Source organism: Meles meles, chromosome 7 (assembly GCF_922984935.1).
Source record: "Meles meles chromosome 7, mMelMel3.1 paternal haplotype, whole genome shotgun sequence".
Classification (NCBI taxonomy): Eukaryota; Metazoa; Chordata; class Mammalia; order Carnivora; family Mustelidae; genus Meles; species Meles meles.
Window position 1 is genome coordinate 111068577 of NC_060072.1, and position 15306 is coordinate 111083882.

The 15306-nt window shown below is 51.8% G+C and overlaps 1 protein-coding gene across 17 annotated transcripts in view; it reads left to right on the top strand.

Moving 5' to 3' along the window:
* The window catches only part of CACNA1C (calcium voltage-gated channel subunit alpha1 C), a 627772-nt gene that overhangs the window by 62403 nt on the left and 550063 nt on the right, over window positions 1–15306 (top strand). The gene's annotated exons all lie outside the window — the stretch shown is intronic.

Below are 15306 nucleotides of genomic sequence, written 5' to 3' on the forward strand. Positions count from 1 at the left end.
TTTGTCCATGGAAAAGGCGTGGAGTGTTTACTTTTGGTCGAGCGTGAAGTCATTACAGAGGTCTTTGCTCCGTCTGGGCATGGGAGGAAAAGAGCTCTGGAATGCAGCTGGCAAAATCGGGGCAGTCCGGGGTGCTTCTGCCACAGGCCGTAGGAAAAGCCTGTCTCTCTTGCCCTCTCCTGCAGACACCATAACTTTTCCCGTGATTCCCACCAAATGCATTTTTCCCCATCATCTGTACCTTCCTCTGATTAGCGAGATGGGACTGTCTGATGAGATCATTCTGAAAAGAAGCAGGAGGGTTACCAAATTCTCCTTTCCCTTGTTGCTGGCTGTGGATGGCATCACGATTGGTGTTTTCTGCTTCTTAACCTTTGAAATTTTCTTTAGTCCCCTCAGCATCTGAATCGGAGGCACAGTTTCAACTCCTCAGCTGCGTTCCTCAGTCAGTTAGGCCTGGCTCCACACTGAGTAAGGTAGTGTGGCTCGGCTGGGGTGGCGTGTCAGGGACAGGTTCCAGAGCTGGCCCGGGAGCTCTGAAGGATGACATGGCCAGAGTCAGCAGGCAGAGCCCTTGCTGCCGTCTTCGCGGCCTTCTGAGGCGTGACCTTGTCTCTTAACAGGCAAGAAATCTTTCCTGTGTCAGAATAAGTACAAGCAAAAGTGTCTCCCGAATGGCCCTTCAAGGAGGAGCACCTTCTGTGGGCTGTCCTCTGCGTGTCCACTCCCCTCTCCCAGCCTCCTGAAACCCCCGCAGCTTCGCACTTAATCTGCAACTTAAAAAAAAGACTCTGTGTCTTGTTCGGAAGACGGTGAGGCTTTGGGTGGACTCCAGGAACAGCAGTGGGGAAGGTGGACAGAGAGTTTTAGGGGGTTTGCCTTTAGTCTCTGCCTCTGCCCCTCTAGCCCAGCTCCCTTGGGGATTAGCAGCAGTGGGGGACAGGGAGGGCCCTGCTCAAGAGGGCAGGCTGTGCTGGCTGCATCTGGGGCTGGGAAGCTCGCACTTGGTGGGGGCGGCGGGGGTGGCCGGGCCGGGGAGACCATGAGGGGCTGTGTTGGACCTGCTCCAGAGCTAGGGAGGAGGTTGCCAGGTGCAGAGACTGCTGGAGGGACTGTGGATTTTTAAAATCCCACCGCAGAGTGATGGAGGTGTTCTGAAGCTGGGTGCACAGCTGTGTGACTGCACTAAAAATCCTGGCATCATACACTTAACAAGGGGTGACTTTTATGGTATGTCAATTATACCTCCGTAAAGCTGTATTTTAAAAAAGAGTAACACCGACATGAAAGCCAGGGCCTCACAAGACCTCCCAGTGCCAGTGGCTTGTTGCTCTTTTCTTCCTTACAAATGAGGGGGGAGGTTACATAGGTGGAGGGAGAGAGGGGATGGGGACAGCCAGTGAACTTTGTCGTGAAGTTACTAGGAATTTGGGGTGTGTGGAACAGAGAGTGCGAGGTTGGAAAGGGGCTTCTCATTGTTAGAGCAGTTCCTGGTTCTTTCAAGTCACAGCTTGGCCAGTGACTTACTAAGGGAAGGAAGCGTGCTCACGTTTCCTTTATCCCCAGTCCAAACACACACAGATGCCCAGACACACATGAGGGCACAGGAGCATACAGACACACACACACACACACACACACACACACACACAGATACACTTGCAGACATGCACGCACAGGTAAACATATACAGAGAGACACAGACATACATACACAGACACATTTACACACATAGACACATGCAGACACATACAGAGACACATGCAGACTCACACATAGAAATACACACACAGACACCTGCACACAGAGAAACACACACATGCAGATACATACATAGAAATAGATACAGACACACACACAGAAACACACACACGTATACACACAGACACACATAGACACAGACACAGACAGACATGCACACACAGACACACACACAAACATATACATATGCACAGATACACAGAAACACATACATACATACGTAGACATACACAGACATACACACAGACACACACAAAGACATAGGCACGTGCCTCCCTAATTCTGCTCTATCCCTGAGCTTCCTTTAATATGTATATAATTTTAAAATTTTAATCTTGATATGTTTTTTCAGGAAGAGTACGCATTTGCTACTTCGGCCAGTTTGTTTTTGCTCTCTCTTCAGCTCCATGCTCTCTGTGTTCTGTCCCCATCTCTAGGAAGTAAAAGATATGGATCTCAGTTGGCAAACACAGGAGGGAAAGAAATGCAACTTGTTTTTGCTTTTCTCTCACTGACCATTCTGCCTGATGTGTGATTCCTATTGCCTGCGGCCATAAACCTCACCTCTGTAAGGTCAGGGCTCTCAGCCCCTTTCCGGGAGTTGTAGCTCAGGGCCACTGCGTTATGGAGCCAAGGGGACGTGCTGCTCTTGGTGTGGCTGAGCCACACTATCGCAGTGGCCTTGTCCCTCCTGGAGGGGCTTTGGTCTTTGGTCCACACAGGCGGTGGGCTCTTGTTCCCAACATGGGGTCTCTTGATCTGTAGCTCCAGACCTCTCCTGGCCATGCTGGGGCTGTGAGAATGGAGACATGGTGAAGATTTCACGGGCCCCCTTTCAAGGACATATCCCAGAGTCTCACTCGTTTTTGTTTCCTGGCTGATGCTCCCAGGTTCACCTTCTTGGGATCTTTGTTTGGGGCAAGGTGGCACAGCAGAAGCCTCCCGGGGTCGTGCAGACTGTCCTCAGTGCCCTGGCTTACACTCCTTGGACTCTGGGGCCATGTGTGACTCCTGTTCTCTGCATCCCGCTGGGTCATACCTTCCCTGGGCCACTTCCCTGTGGCCAAGAGGCATTAGAAAACCCCTGAAACAACCAATGAAGCCAAACCCACATTGGCTTATAGGCCAGGCTATCATTCTGCTCCCTGGATGTAGCCAATATGAGCCTTGTGATCTGGGCCCTCCTCTTCCCCCTTCTTTCTGCAGCATCTCATGTTGTGAGATGCCCCTCTGTAGAACTCTTTGACTGTTGGCTCTGGGACAGAGTTACTATTAAGTCCCCTCCTATCTCTTCCCACTTTCTCCCTGCTTCTTCTAGTTTCTAGTCTTGTTTCTACAGGAACTTTGACCAGGTCGCTGTCCTGGTCCTCTTATTTTCTCTTTTTGTGTCTCCCCTTGGTGAGCTCAGCTACTTCCACAATTTCATGTTCCCTTTCTAGGTAAGTTGTTCCTAGACTTAGGTGTCTAGCTCTGAGCTCTTCCCTAAGGTCTGGACTAGTGTTTCCTGCATTAGAGGGGCCCGTGGACCAGTGCAGCAACTCCTGTGACCGCATTTGATATAACCACTTGGATAACCTCAACGGAAAGATGCCAGTGTGTGGGTAGATCTGATTCAGATTTAGTAGTTCTGGGGCATGGCCTGGGAATATGCATTTGAAAAATTCCTCCTGGGCTGGAGTTAAGGAGCTAAGGATTAGTCAGGTTTGGGAACTGCTGTGTTTTTGGATAGTGCTAAATTTTTCGTTGGGCTGTTGTGGGTCCATGCCTTGGCCTTACCACTTTGTCTCTTAATCTGGATCTTCATGTGGAGTTGTTTCGTCTTCTTGAAGCTCCGATCCCTGGCCTGGTAGATGGAAGTCACGCTCCCACCTGGGGTTCTGGGGCAGAGAAGGGCCAGCAGCTGGCAGGAAACACCCAGGGCGGTCCTGGCCCACAGTGATATGTGCCAGGATGTCTCGCAGACCCCTCAGACAGACAAGTTCACGTAGGACTCAACTTCCCTCTCCTCACACAACCAGACTCCAAAAAAGAATGCAAAAGAAACCATGCATGAACATTTCTTCTGACTTTGCCTTTAGCCTAGTCGCTGGTTCTGTCAACCTTGATGTCATACAGAGTCACCTTGAACATCTTCTGCCCCCCACCATGCTCATCGAGCAGATTCAGATACGGCCATCACATTTAGCTTCCTTTCTATTCCAAAGTCATTTGTGTGAACTTTCTGGGCCTTCGTTTCTTTCCCTGTAAAATGGGAATATGTACCTCGTAAGCTGCTGTGAGGATTAATGAGATAAGATGTTTAAGGCTCTTAGAAGAGCGCCATGAGGAGGGCTCTGTGTGGGGGAGTGGTCGTGTTGTTACCACCCTGCCATGGACAGCATCCCAGCCCAGGCCATCATGGCCTTTTGCCTGGACTCTTGCAGTCACTGCTTGCCTTGTATTCTGCCTCGGGTATCTACTTCCATGGGTCCACCTTGTGCTCCTTCAGTCATTTGACAAACATGCATGCCAAGAGCCAGGCACGGTGTTTGGGATATTTTAAGAAGCAGACAGGAAAGATAAACATACAGATGTTTGCAAATAGTGAAATGTCTTATAAGGGGTCAGTGTGTCAGGGAGGAAGCATGGATTCACTTTGCTTTTGGGAAGGGAATAAGGGAAGGCTTCACATGGGAGGTCATATTTAAATTGCATCTCCTGATAAGAGGGGATTTCCAGGCCAAAAGAGTCTTTTCAGTACACATGTGCAAGGGCCCTGGGGTTGTTGTGCCCTTTGTGACTAGAGTTTCAAGTGAATGAGAAGAGAAGAGCCAGGTGCTGGGGGGGTGGGTTCCTGGACCATCCCACCAGTTGAACTTTACTGCAGGTGATGAGAAGATCCTGAAGATCTTCAGAGCAGAAGAGGGCTGGGTCTGGGAGTATAGGTGGGAAAGGGTGCTTTTGCAGCATAATGAAGCTGGCTTGGATGGAATCCTCACTGTTTGTGAAGAAGAAAAGAAACTGCAGAAGTCTGGATGATTGTGCCAGGGATAGAGAGGAGGGTGGTGGATTTAGGAGGTAACCTTCCCTGGACCTGTGACCAGTTGGATATTGCAGAAGAAGCAGAGAGAGCTGACTCTGAGGATGTGATTGGCCTTAGCCAAGAGGATGTCAGGAGAAAGGTCACCTTTAAGGGGAAAACACTGAGGGGTACAATTTGAGCTGTGTTATTGAGGAACATGAGGATGGAGGTGTCCAATAGGCAGCAGATACGGGTTAGGGGCTCAGGAGGTGGTTGGTGCTGCAGAGGGAGGAGTGAGAGGACGGAAGGAAAAGCCACAGGCCCAGCTTGGAGCACTGGCAGGGTGGACAGCAAGAGGAACTGGTGTCCCAGGCTGCGGCCACCGGGTGGACAGAGGGAAAGGAGCTACAGAGGACATGACAAAGGTTTGGCCTGAGAGATTAGGAGGGAAACCTGAGGGAGTAGAACCTTAGCAGCAAAGGTCAGAGGGTTCACAAATGTAAAAGAGAGACCGGTTGCTAGCTCAGGCTTGTCTCTGTGGTCCCCTGGGGGTCCCAGGAGAATTGGCCTGCTCGAGGGGGAGGTCAGGCTCAGGACCCAGTGCAGGAGGAAGGGATGTAGGTCTGCATCTGTAGTCTCACCGAGGCCCTGAGAGAGTAGACGCGTAACCCCTGTTTGCTGTGTCGTGCCAGAACGTGGTCCCCAATCACTTAGGTACCCCTAAATAAAAGCGTGAGAATTCTCCCATTACTTTCATGGCACGGTGCCATCTTTTAAATAAGGAAGTGCTATTTCAGAGTCCTGCTCTCAGAAACTGCAGAGGAGGGACGATGGCGACAGCAGTGGTGGTCAGACCTCGGGGGGTAAGGATCATATGGAGAGCTGCTCAGAAAGCACACTCCCAGACCCTGCGCCCGGAGCACCCCCATTCTGTGTCTGGAGGGGGTCCTGGGGGTCCCATGGGCAAGCAGCGGCCCCGGTGACCAACGCAGGCCGGGGACTGGGGACTGCTCTCCGAGGACAGTGACTCTGATCTCGTCATCGCAGAGTGGACCCTCCTTCGGCTCGCCCGCCCCAGTCTGCCACTGCCTACCCACAGCTCTCTCTGGGCCACGTCGGCTGCCGAGAGGTTTCCCACTCTGTTGGGCTCAGAACAGACTGTTTAACGAAGCGCGCTCGCGCTGTCACAGAATTAGCCGAGAGTCTTCTTCTCACACACACTGGCAAGCCCACACCTGCCCCTGCTCCTGCTGTGCCTTCCCTTGCAAATTTGTCAGCTTCCATACATTCTCCATCACCCTCTCCTTTCTTCTGCCTCCTTAATATAACCCCCATTTATTTTTCTAGCACTTGGCTTTCTTCTCCTTCTGAGACATGAAAAGTATGCCGGGATCGGATTTTTTTTTTTTTTTTTTTTTTTTTGGCTCTTTCTCTCATTACTTAAAGAAAAGTCTGTTCTGTGCTCCACCTCACTTGTACTTCTGCACCCAAATCCATCATCTTTGTTATCTTTCCTCATGTTAGCGAAGCATCATGAAGCTGAGGTGGCCCATGACACGACATTTCTCTGTGTATTATTCACAGTCTTGTCACTGGTGGTGCCACCTGCCATGCAGCTCGTCACATATATACTCTGTCCCACCGATAGCCGTTACCCAGGAGGTGCGGGGTACGTAGGCTGTCTGTCGCGCCCCCTCTGGGCTCGGGCTGAATGCATTGCATATGGGAAACTCCCAGGTCTCTCAAACTCTGAAGTCCACAAAGACTTGGCTTGGGTTGCAATAGTAAGAGAATATATTTGGCATTTGACCTTGTGCAAAGAACAGTGCTGTGTACTTTCTGGAGCAAGAGCCAGGCTCTCGGCCGAGGCAGAGAGGCCAGAAAAGGACTTGTTTTGGGGCTGGGCTTGCTTGCCTCTCCACGAGGGAGTGGAGAGAGCTCAGGGGGATGCGTTCCTCAGAGGCTCTTGAGTTACGTCAGGAAGAGGGTTGGGATGTCAGATTTTCCCATTTCCTGCTATAAAGCTGGGCAGCGATGAGAGTTGGCATCCTAGGCTGGCCATGAGGGTTAAATGAATTAAAGTATGAGAAACGCTTAGAACGGTGCCCGCCACAGCAAATGCGTGTTGTCCTTTAGAACCAGAGGCCGAAAGCTGTCCCCTCCAGCTGGTTCCTTGGGGTAAGTCAGGATTGGTGGCACTCAGCTTGCTTTTACACCAGAAGGGTAAGAGAGGACACCAAAAGGCCCTGTTTCTAGCAACTCTCATGTGGCAAGATTGACACGAGTCTGCGCGTGCCTCACCCTCACCGTCAGACTGCTCTGGGAGCAAAGCAGAAACGCATTCATGGGGGAGAAAATGAGCCCTGAGGGACAGCCCTGGGTGGCCTGTAGGGATCTCCATCCCTCACACCCTGGAACAAGCCTGTGTCCATCCCTTCCCGGTCACAGCTCAGGGAGCCAAAGTGGGCCAGAGCACCGTAAATCTGAGCTTCCCCCGCTCCCATGCTGGCAGGGGTGAAGACACTCCACAGTGTAGTTTAGGCTACTCCATGTCCTGGGATGAGTCTGGGGCCTGCCCACCGAGTTCGAAGAGACCCCTGTCAGAGCTTCTATCTGAGCAGTGAATAAAAATGCCAGTTGGGAGACTCCTCCTCTCCCTGCAGTGAGTTGTGATTTCTTTTATCATCAGTCTTGTCTTGTCTTTGTGGGCTTTCATGCATCAACAAAACGTGATTTACCATTGCCACCTCATATGTGTCCTCCTCATGCCCCAGACACACACCCTCGGCAGTAATACTGGGGCTGTAAGGTGCGCTCATAGCTAATCACAGGTAGCAAGCTGCGGCGTCATCTGCGAATCTTCTCTGTGCCATGTGGTGGTGGTGGGGAGCGGGGTTGGGGGTGGGCAGGCAGCAGCGCCAAGGTGGTCTTTATGCATTTATTTATTTATTTTTTCTAAGTAGTAATTTTTACAGAAAGTGCATACGTTCTGCAGAATGAAGCATACAGATGATCACGACTGAATACTTCTTGCGTGAATGAATAAACACAGACTGGTGTTTGAGGATACACGGGAGCAGAGATTCTTCTTTTATTAAACATTAGCTCCTGTTCCTTGTAACATTTCCCTGTGTTCAACCAACGTAGACCACTTACGCTCTTAATCTGCACCTTAAAAAAAAGTAAGATGCCGGATTAAGGTAAACTTTGGCAGAGATTTTATAGATGAGAGAATTAGCAGGACGCTGTGTTTCAGACCTGCGTGAGGTCTCCCATCGGAGGTTCTGACTGAGCTGGGCTGAGCAGGACCTGGGCATAGGTGTGTCTGCAAAGCTATCCTGGAGCCAGGGCACTGAGCTAGGAAGGGAGACCAGAATGGTGTGGCCTTAGGTCGGTCACTTAACCTTCCTGTTTGTGTCTCTGCCGCCTGTGGGAGTAATCAGTTCTGCTTTGTCATAGTAATTGCCTTTATGCAGTGACCAGCAGGTGCCAGTGCTTTGCAAACACTCTTCCTAATCCCCACAGCAATAAATTACAATATCTATTTACTTCTTTCCTTGGGGGTGGAGAATTCATCCCTTTTGTTTGCTGCTCTATCCCCAGGGCCTTGAGTGGTAACTGGCGCATGTCAGGCTCTTGATAAATATTGGAGGAGTGAATGAATGACCCCTGCCAGGGTTTATCCCTTTGTTTCAGGTGAGGACACTGTGTCTCAGAGAAGTCAAGTGACTTGGTGAGTGAGGGGCAGGGTCTTAATTTGAACTCAGGACCGTATGGGACCATCGCTTGGGCTCTTTGCTCTGTTCTCTGGAGTGTGTAGAGTTGCCATGAGCATAGAAGGAAGTAGAAAATGTTTCAAAGATTAAACCTGCTGCAGCGGTATTAACAGGTAATTTAAAAAAATCCAACAAACTTGGTTCTCTTGCAAAATGAGTTCGGTGAGCCTCAGGCAACCAAAGTTATTAATTTTTCGTAAGACTCCTTGGGGTCTTTAACATGTTAGTAACACTCACTACTTAGTGCTTTGAGTGTATTAATGCATTTGAGCATCATAATAACCCTATGAGATGGACACTGTTATTATCCCATTGAACAGATGAGGACACCGAAGGTCAGAGAGTTGAAGTAATTTGCACCCGGAAACACAGCCATGAAGTGAAGGTGCTGCTTGTAGATGGAGGCAGTTACCCCCAGCGCCTTGTTCTCAGCCCCGGGCTCCCTGGGCCTCCCCCTACCTTCCCACCACAAGACAGCCTGGGGAATGGTCTTCCTTGGAGCACACCATGGGAAATGGAAAATGCTGTGTCAGGTAACGCAGTGGCTTGAAGCCTCCCATGCAGGAGACAACCCGCAGGGGCAGGGCCAGAGCTGGGAGTAGGGCAGGACATACTGCAAGGCCAGCACAGCGGGGGGGATAGGCTGCTTCAGGGGCGTGGCCTTCCCAGGGGACCGCTGGCTCCCCATTGAGCTGTGCTTCCTGTCACTGGGCACCCCGGGGCAATTGTTTGACTCAGTGTTTCCTCACTAAATATTTCAGAGGAAAAGGCATTGTCCGCTCTGTGTTCGCCAGCGGATGGGGTGAGAGGAGAGGGTGCTTTGAAGTCTAAGTACAGTGACACCTCTTGCTCCATTTTTATCCATCTGCCTTCATTTTGGGGGGAATATGTTCCATATGTATTCACACCCAGGGTAATGGAGCCCCTTTCATGTACCGAGCTCTTTTTAATGGAAGTGTATTTGAAGAAAGTCTTTCTAGAATGTAAAATACAGATCCCTGGATCTTTAAAAAAAGAATTCTCAGCATACTCCGTGCTTTTTCTGGGACTGCACAGTCATTGGGAATATTCAGTATATAAACTTGTATAATTCCTGAAAGCTGTCGAGAGGGCGAAGGAGAGTCCAGATGGCCCCTGGACACTGTGACCTGAGACAGTCTTTGGGCCCTGTTTTCATACACCATCCCTGCTGGGGTGTCTCCTGCTCCAGGACCGGCCCTTTCCATTTGCTGTTTTCCCTCTCCAGGGAGTGTAGGCACTGGATCCCCAAAGCCATCCTAACTATGGGCAAAGTCCGAGTAAACAGATTCCGACGGATGAGACTCCTTTATGGGTAAGGTGCATTAGCTTTAATGTGTGGAGTTTAGAAAATTGATTTTGGCTTCTCAGAAGCCTTTTCCCCTCTTTATTCCCTCTGTTCCTCCTGACTTCTGTATGACTGAAGGTGTTGGGTTAGTGCCTTCCAGCAAGCAGGGGTGAGAGCAGCACCGTCCACACTCAGGGGCCCCCACTCGAAGTGCTGCCTCTGCTCGCAGCGCATCTCAGTGTTCACTCGCTTAGTCCTTGCAGTAACTCCAGGAGACCTCTCTTGTTATATTACAGTCATCTCATTTTCAAGATCAGGGCAGGGAGGCACAGCGGAATGAACTAACCAGCCCCAGGAGTGTGGCCCGTCAGCCCACCCCCTTCGCTGCTGCGCTCCATGGCTTTCCTAAGGGGTGTAAGGGCCGGGTATTTTTCTAGAATAGGGGCCTTTAATCACCGGAGGCACAACTAGCATGCCTGTCACATGGGTGATGATCTGTTGAGGGACAATGGAGGGACCATGGATGTGGGGGATAGGCCCCTCAGGGGCGGTGTTGTGTCTATCAAAGGCTCCGGGGCACGCCCACAGCACCTAGCCAGTGCCCTTTGGTAAGTGCTGGTGAGCAGGACGCTCGTGTCTACCCACGGATGCCTGAGCACACTTGGCTTTGACGCCCAAATTCTTTCAAAGACCCCTGACTCACATGAGCTGACATCCTTAGGCAGATAAGCCTTCAGGTCTTCTAAACAGCCGAGAACCTCTGGTTGGAGTGCAGATCCCAGAATCAGCCCGACTTCCTGAGATGAGCTTAAAAACCTGAATAAGTCCTTAAAAGCCTGAAACAGTCCTGAATAAGACTTCTTGGGGATGGAGGCATTGGAAGCAGTTTCTGAGAGCCAGAGAGGCCCCACACTGGAGCAAAGAACCCTCCTGCAATCCTGATCACCGCAGTCTAGTGCCTGAGCCAGCAGAGTCGGGTGTGGGGGACCTCAAGAGCTCCCGGCTCCAGGTGCGGGCCATGTGCCTTTTGTGGTGGGGGGCTTCATGGGATACGACCAACACTCAGGGCCCCACGGGAGATGGGAAAACATTATGAAGCCGCGGCCTAGACCCTGGGGAATGTGATGGCCGTGAGAGAGCCCTGGGCTTGCAGTCACTGTCCTGGGTTCTAGCTGCAGTTCGGCCAACAGCTGGTGGCACGGCCGCGTCCCTCTCTTTCCCTAGCCTTCAGACACAGCCATAGCAGGTCTCAAGTGAGAGGATACACGTAAACGCTCCGAACATGCAAAGCGCCGCATGGATGTCACTACGTTCTCACGGTAACGGTTATCAAAACGAGACAGAGAGATTTGGTTTCTGACCTGTGTACTCCTTGTTTTTCTGGCATGTTCCCCTGTGAACCTTCTCTTTTAGCCTCCTCTCAAGATAACTTAGAGATGCAAACGAACTAAAAGCCAAGTTCCAAATTTAGTTCCTGACCTTTCCAAGATGGATGGTGAGTGGTGTGGCCATAACCTGCTTGCTGCCGGCAGTGCGGCTGGGCCGCTGGAGCCTGGGAAAGCCGGGCAAGGGGACAGCCGTCCGATTCTTGACTGGGCCTGGGACCCACCATGACCAGGCACAGGGAGCCCTTGCTGGGGAGGTCGTGCTGTGCTCGTCTTATTTGCTTCTTGGGGGCTCATCAGCTTGGGCACAGCTGAACCTAGGGGATGAGTCATTCCTTAGCCCTGTCCCACAACTCGTAAAGCCGTCCTCACATACAGAGCAGAAGACACGTGAAAACACGGGAGTTTGTCTCTCTGTCCTCTAGGACACATGGTCACATGCCCTGGGAAGGGCTCACTCTCTGGTGCCTTTGAGTCCTTAGGACCAGGGTCAGACCTTGAGAATAGGAAGGATGTCCAGAAGGGGACCTCGTGAACTGAATCAGGTCTTCTGGAGACTGGAGCACAGGGCCGTGGGACTGGTGGCCAGGTCGGAGAGCACAGGCCTTGGAAGAGCCGGTGCTTGCGGATCGATGTGTGGTGGGGGGAGGCAGGCAGCAGGAGACCTGGGCTGTGTTCATGGTTCAGAATGCAGTTGAGTTTGAATTGTGGCAGTTGGACAGGATTGGGGGAAACACAGGCAGAAGGAGGCTCCGGGGGGGAAAAGCACAGGGAAAGGGCAAAAAGTGGAAGGAGAAAGGTCTGATCTAGTCAGGTGACTCTTCAAAAGGGATGGCGTCCTTCTTGGTGCAAAGATTGAGAGTACAGGGGGATTTGATGTGTGAGATATGCTCTTTTCCTGGTTTTTAAGAAAGAGGGGCCTTGCAGCAAGGATCTGAGCATGACCTCCAGGAGCTGAGAGCGACCTGCTCCGACAACTCTGCCACCAATGTGATGGAGCTTAAGCGAGGACTTCCCTGTCATTCACTGCCCCGATTTCATCCTGAGCAGACAACCCAGCCCCTCTGTGTCCAACTACAGCACAGTGAGGTAGCGAATGGGTTTTGCTTCAGGCAACTGAGTTTGTGGTCATTTGTCCTGCGGCAATGGAAACCTTCACGTTTCCCCCCACACTTACACCCCAGCACCGCTGCGCTTGCCCAGGTCTCTCTGTCTCTTCGCTGAGGAGCTTTCGCTCACACTGCTGTTTCTGGAAACTCTGCTGCCTCCACTTTGCCTGGCTAAAGGCACCTGGTCCTGGGTGTCTCAGGCCAGATCCCGCTCTCCAGAAGCCTTCTCTCCGGTGGTGGTCTGTTGCCTATTAGGCTCCGGTGAGAAGTCACCTCTTGCTGGAAGCTTCCTCTTCCCTTTCATGGCTCTATAGCATTTTCTAGATACAGTGACCCCCTTTGTGCCTGGTTTCCCTTTTGGCAGTCTCAGTTCCCTGAAGTCGCCCAAGGTCACAAGCAGATGACCTGCTTCTGGCATAGCTTCCTGACGTAGCTTCCGAAGGGCAGTGGTCGCCCCGCGCTGTGTTGCGTTGCCTGTGTCATTCACCTCCCTGCATGTCATCACACAGGCAGGCACTCTGTCCTCTCACGTCAGCACGAGAAGGGTGAGTTCAGCACAGTAAGATACATTGAGGGAGAGAGACCACACTCACTAACTTATGTTGTTATAATTGTTCCATTTTATTTTTAGTTTTTACTCCCTTATGTGCCTCGTCTGTAAATTAAACTTCATCGTGGGTCTGTCTGTACGTCTAGTTGGAAACACAGTACACATGGGGTTGGGTGCCAGTGTGCTTTCAGGCACCCACGGGGGGTCTTGGGACCCATCCCTGTAGATGGGGGTGGGGGGGTGGCGGTGTCTCTTACCTAAGCACTGCTGTTCTCCCGCGTGTTCATATGTGGATCTCACAGTGTTCGGCATGCAGGGCTGCTATAACAAATTACCACAGATTTGGTGGCTCAAATTATTTTTTCCTCTCACAGTTCAGGAGGCCAGATGCCCGTGACCCAGGTGTCAGCAACGTGGCTTCCCCCGGGGCCCTTGGAGGGAGAGCCCGAGTTGTGCCTCTGTCCTGGCTCCTGGTGTTGCTCCTCGTGCTTGCTGTTGGCTGGCTTCTGGACATCTCACTCCAGTCTCCATCTTCACCTTCCCATGGCCTTCTCCTCTGGGTGTCTGTCTCTCTGTGTCCAGATTTCCCTCCTCTTACAAGGGTACCAGTCATTGGATTAGCATCCCTCCCACCCTCAATCCCGTGTAACTAGATTCTGTCTGCAAAGACTATTTCCAAATAGAATCATGTTCACAGGGACCAGGGGACACAATGCAGCCCACAAAACACACTCACAGGAGGCTGCACGTGAGCTGGGATCATGTCTGTATGGTCCCAGCACGATGCCTGGATCCTGCAGGAGCTTCGTGTGTATCTGCTGAGTACTTGGCTAGGCTGTTCTAGGCCTTGCTTTGCAGGGAAGGGTGTACCTCTCTGTGGGTGTGAGTGTGGGTGTGGGTGTGGGTGCTGACAGCATGAGCCCCGGGTGCTCTTGTTACAGCAGCCCTGCCTGACAGACGGTAGCTCGTCCCTTCTACCTCAATGGTCTGAGATCCTAGCTCTGTCCTACAGCTCAAGACCTGCTCCTCCCCTCCTTCTCTTGCCTCCTTGGCCTACTGATCTCAGATGTGTGCACCCAAGGAAGAGAACATGCGGTCGGAATTGGAGGTCCGTGGGTAGGGCAGCCCTGCTGGTTCTGCAGGCCCAGTCCTGATGCCTCTTTTGAACCTCCTGGTTCTAGGAAGTGGGATGGAGAAGGCCTCTTGTGGGGCCATGGAGAGGAGCCCTGGCTTCCCCTTTAGTTCCCTGTGCACCATGACTGACCAGGGAAGGCCTGGGCTGGTGTTCCTCCCCTTCCCTGGCACTCAGAGCAATGTGAAGCAGGTCTGGCTGAGGCCTGAGTGGCAACTTGTCTTTGCTAGGTTCAGTTCAAACAGTGGAAGAAGCTTGTGGTGGACACATGGCAACTCAATCAGCTTCTTCCACACCCTTCCAAGTGGTGTCCCTCCGTCTCTTCTTTTGTGGTGGTGGGTCATTGTATTTCCGGCAGAAGACCCTTTCGGTAGACAGAGAATCTCTGTCCTGGGGTAGGGGCAGGCCCCAGGTCACTCTGGGATGAGTCATGGAAGATGGATGATTTGTGGAATGGTCCCAGAAAGCCCCAGCAAGCAGATCCATTTATGGTCCCCAGAAATGTCTTTGGGATTGTGGACAGGGAGCCTCCAGCACTCTTGATTTGGGCTTTCCTCCAAGAGCCATCCTTGACCCATAGAATACATTTAGTGAGTCTTTGCTGCATCAATAACTGAGTGAGTATGTGAGCGAGAGCCTCTGATTGGGGAAGTGGGTGCTGGCGTGGTGGAATGGGCCTGAAACAGCACCAGCCCGGCGTTACAGACCTTCCTCAGCTCCTCACTAGCTGAGTGACCTTCAGCAAGTGTCTCTGCTTCTCTGACCTGCACTTGTTCACTTTTCATTCTATTCAGTGAATGTCTTGAGTGTCTGCTGTGTACCAGCAAGGAGCTAGAAATACAGAAAGTATAGACAGGCAAGGTCTCTGCCCTCCGGGAGCTTATGTTCTGTGCTGCCAGTCAGTAAATAAACAAGACAGATTAATAAACAAGATCATTTCACAGCATTATCCTTACCATGGAGAAGAAAGGAGAAGAGGTTCTGGTGGGTGAGAGGCAGGGAAGGTCTCTGCGAGGCGGGCTCCCTGAGCTGCGAGAGGGGCTGGTGGATGGCAGGGGCGCTGAAGACCTGTGGGCGGGGCCTGCAGGTGGAGCCGGTGCCAGCCAAGGACCCCCAGGTGTGTGTGGAGCACAGTGAGGCAGATGAGGAGGGATGCCAGAGGAGTTGGAGGGACAGGAGGGAGCGGCATCACCTTGGCCCTGCTGAGGGTTTTGTTCTAAGTGTGGGGTTGGCAGGTCCTGTTCGCTTGCAAAGGCCTGCAAAGGATCAGGAAGCATCCAGAAGGG